This window comes from Marmota marmota, unplaced genomic scaffold (genome assembly GCF_001458135.2).
Source record: "Marmota marmota marmota unplaced genomic scaffold, marMar, whole genome shotgun sequence".
In the NCBI taxonomy this organism is placed as follows: Eukaryota; Metazoa; Chordata; class Mammalia; order Rodentia; family Sciuridae; genus Marmota; species Marmota marmota.
Window position 1 is genome coordinate 17,664,018 of NW_026000240.1, and position 4,176 is coordinate 17,668,193.

The following is a 4,176-nucleotide window of genomic DNA, read 5'->3' on the forward strand; positions in this document are numbered from 1 at the left end:
TTTCTGGCTGTTTCTGTAACTAGAGAGGCTTTTTATTCTGTCCCTGTGGGTGCTGACAAATACATTTTACATGTATTTTCATTATTATAAAAGTAAGTTTTATTTTCAAAATCTGTTATTTACTAACAACATGCACGATAAATGTAAGTAGTGTTTTTACATACAAGATCTTTCAAAAGAGTCAATTAGCTACTTTCAAGGAAATTAGTTTTTATAAAAAAGATAATATTCAAGTTCTTTCAATTTGCAGGGTTTTTACTCTTATGTTTAAAAAAATCTTGTAATTTGAGTAGGTTTTAAGTTTAAGTATGATTCCCCTTTATTCGTTTGGTTTTTATCCTCCCCCCACCCCATCACTTCTATATCACCTGTGGAACTCCGATATGAATGGCATGCTTTTTTTTTTTTTTTTCTTTGCAGGGAAGAGCCCAAGAGAGAATTCGCCTCTCAATGACCCTGCTCCGCCCCGGTTTACTCCGCAGTGATACTTAGAGGAAGAATTTTCATAACGCATTAGAATTAGAACCACGAACTGGTGTGATTTTGAAGAAGTTAATGCTTAGCTGTTTAAAATTCTATTTTAAGCTGGTTATTATAATTCCTTTAAAAAAAAAAAAAAAGGAAAACTACTTTTGATGTTACAAATAAAAGGTAAGGTTTCATTCCCGATGCCAGATTGCTCTGTTCGTTTATCTTGGCCCTATCGGTGTGCGGGGCGGAGGGGGGGGGTGTCTTTTTATTGAATAACAACAATATCAGATCTTGGGCAAAGGATCTGAACCAAACGGGCAAAGGTGATATGAACCAGCTAGATCCAGCTTGAGGGACAATGCCCCCCTTGGTTGATAGATATGATTAAGACCTTCATGTTTGATCTACAGGGAAGTTGCAGCGATGCGGTTCCCATATGAACAAATACTGGCACTTCCTTCAGGAATCCCCCGTAACTAGGTAGAAAATGCGTAGCTCGCTACCTACAAAAGAGTGGACACGGGCGTTGATCTGGAGGGAGGAGGGTGCGAAGTTAGTAACGATGTTTTGAGAAACAATCTCGTTTCTCTTCCTATTCTACTCTTCCTTTCCGATCCCCCCTACAAGAGGGAAAAAATATGTATCAACCCCCATCCGAATAGCTTGCGTTTTCTTTGCAACATTTCTTGCCTGATAATTAATGATGCCCGCGCCGGAGCCTGTGGCCAGGGCTCGGGTTCAGGCAGCCAACAGCCCCTGACGTCAGCGACCGTACTGCCTGCGTCAGGTCCCTAGGAGTCCCTGGGGTGGCCTGAGAGCTGCGGGGGGGATGCGGAGCGGGAACCCCTGGCAGGGCAGGATGAAACCCCAGAGGGGGCGAAAGGGGCTTCCCTCGGCGCCCGAAAGAAACTCCTATCCCAGTTAATACCGCAAAGCTTGCAGCTCCGGAGGATTAGCGGCACCCCAGACTGCGACCAGGTCTGTAGGCCGAAACCCCTAGCGTTGGCTCCCCGGGTTAGACCAGGGTGAGGGTTTTGGAGAAAGGGGCCAGAGAGAAGAGCTGGCCAAGTCTGTGAACACAGAGTGCTTCCTTCCTTTCTCTTTTTTGAGCGTCAATGCAAAGTTGTTTTACCCTGAATCCAAAAGATGTGGACCTAAAATGAAATGGACCCACCGTTTCCGTTTCTACCTTAACTCCACACAACGTGGAGTTGCTCGCAGGGAGTTTCTCGCTGGAGATCAACCTGGTAGAAGAGGTTGCGGAGACCCGTCACTGGGGGAAAGAACCCGACAGCGCAATTAACCATCCACTCTTTTTTCTCTCCCCAACTTCCTTCTTGTCCCACTTGTCACCTCACCTTTAGACTAGATTTTATCACCCTGCCAAAGTGAAGAGTTCTCAAGAATATGGAAAGGTTTGATTTTTCCACAGGGGACCTTGGCCTCTGCCATACAGAAAAGTGTGAGTAGCCCACGTCCCAAGGTCGGAGGGACCCAAGTTTGGGGCGTCCTGGGCCAGTGGCTTGGAACTGAGTCTACAAGAGATCACCGTGGAACTGACCCTGGAGCTCCCATAGGCCCTGTCCTATCTGGATTTCTTCAGAATAAGTTTTCGAGAATAATCTCTCTCCCTAGACTCCTTACTTTGAAAGTTGTTGGGCATTTTTTTTTTTTTTTTAATGATAGTAGTTGCCTTTCTCGTTAAATTTCCATCTTTTCATTTACACCCCGGGCGGGGGGGTAGTGGGAGAGGGGGGACAGGAAGAAGGTGGGGTAGAGACTCCCTGAGCAAAGATTTGAGGCCCCAAATTGCTTATTGTAGTTTTCTGCAGTCCCAAGTAGAAGCCCTGGCCGACCCAGCAAAAACCAACGGCAAAAGACAACTCAGGTGCAGAAAACTGAGGCTGCTGTCGGGGGAGACCTCTCCCCAAAGCAGCAGCTAAAGGAAGTCAGCCGTTGGAGGGCCACAGGCGCAGGACCAGAACACGATTTCCCTTCCTCCCGCTTCCACCTTGAGAGTGGTTAGAACTCAGGCTGGAGCTAATTTCTCTGCCTCTCCAATTGAGAGCAGTCAGCGGGCTCTGTCATTGAAGGAAAGAGAAGAAAAGCATTTTCTGGGGATGTGTTTTTTTTTAAAGTTAAAGCTTTAATGACGATTTAATAAAAGGACACCTTTCCCGAGTCCAGTCCGTCAATACATATAGAGGGAGTCGGCGCACCCTCCAAGTAAGTGGCCTCCTAGTCCTGCCGCTGCAGCGACATCTCCAACTGCAGTGTCATCTGCGAGGCCCCGGGCGCTGCAGGTTCAGCCGCGGCGCAAGACCAGGACTCTGGCCAGCCTGCCTTCCTTTTGTGGGCTCCAAAGTCAGGGAATAAGTCGAACCAAATTAAATTGAGACTCATCAACTTTGAAAAAGCCTTTAAAACCTATGAGTGCCACACTGACTGGTGGATATAAATAGTCCCACTCTAGTATTTCAAAACTGCAAGTTAAACAAATGTATATATATATATATATATATATATATATATATATATATATATATATGTATATATCAGTCTAAAAAAAAAAAAAGTATTCCCTTAAGTGTGACACTACCTTCACAGGATTGTCTGGTGTTAGGACTTTTCAGACAGGAATTCTAATTAGAAGACGACCAGCCTTCCATTCAAGCCTTGCCTCAAAGTGGAGGCCTGAAGCGTTTCAGAAATGGCTCTGAGAAGGTTTTTGTTTTGTTTTGTTGTTTCTTGCTGTTTATTTGTTTGTTTATTTAAAGGAGCTAGGGATGTGACTTTTATCCGGCATCCTTCGCTGCCCTTTTCAGGCAGCGATCCGTCGGGCCCGCCTGACACTTGGTTAAGCCTCAGGACTTAGAAAGATCATTTCCTAGAGCACTAATTTGAGCGAAATCTGGATTCAGAGAGTGGGTCTCCACGCCCAGCTCGAATGTCTAATGCATCAAATCCTCGTTAACTAACGGCCCGCTCCGTGGCCGTGTCAGCCAAAGGTCAGCCCCGTGCAACAGGGCAGAGTGGTTCAAAAGCCCTCTTCCAGCGCCCTGTCTCCCCCTCCCCCCCAAAATCCATCTTTCACATTTCAATAACAGAGCACACTGGAGCTCCCAGAAATGCCATGGCTGTTTTTCTTTCCTTCCTTCTTTCTTCACATCAGTGACATGTAAACGACGTGTCCTAAGGCAATTGCTAAAAAATTAAGTTTATTTTTTTTCCAGTGGGAAGGGAGTGGTGTTAGTGGACAAGGTAATTGTCAAAATGTCCTCAAGAGGCACGTACATTTGAGAAGCTGTGACGCCTTAAAATCTTAAAATAGTAATGATAATTCCACAGCATTTCACTAGAAATCAGGGGTAAATTTTGTTGGCGACCTTAGTGATTAGAAACTGCTTAGGGGGAGAGCCAATTCCTCTCCCCGCTGCCTTTCCCTCTTTAAAGACCCTCATAAAGCTGATTTTTTTTTTTTTTTAAGATAGCTTTGGTGTCCACAAGGCCAGAGAGGATCCAGGAGAGCACGGCCGGGCCCCTCTTGCTCCTGCTTCATCGTGGAGCCCCGCTACACTGCTGACTACCTTGGGGTCCTCGGCGTTCACACGCTACAGAGGCAAAGGCCGAATTGGCGTGGCTGCTCCGAACCGGCCCAACTTCTTGGCGCGCGCCCTAGGCCACGCGCGCGCGCAGTCGCGGGCC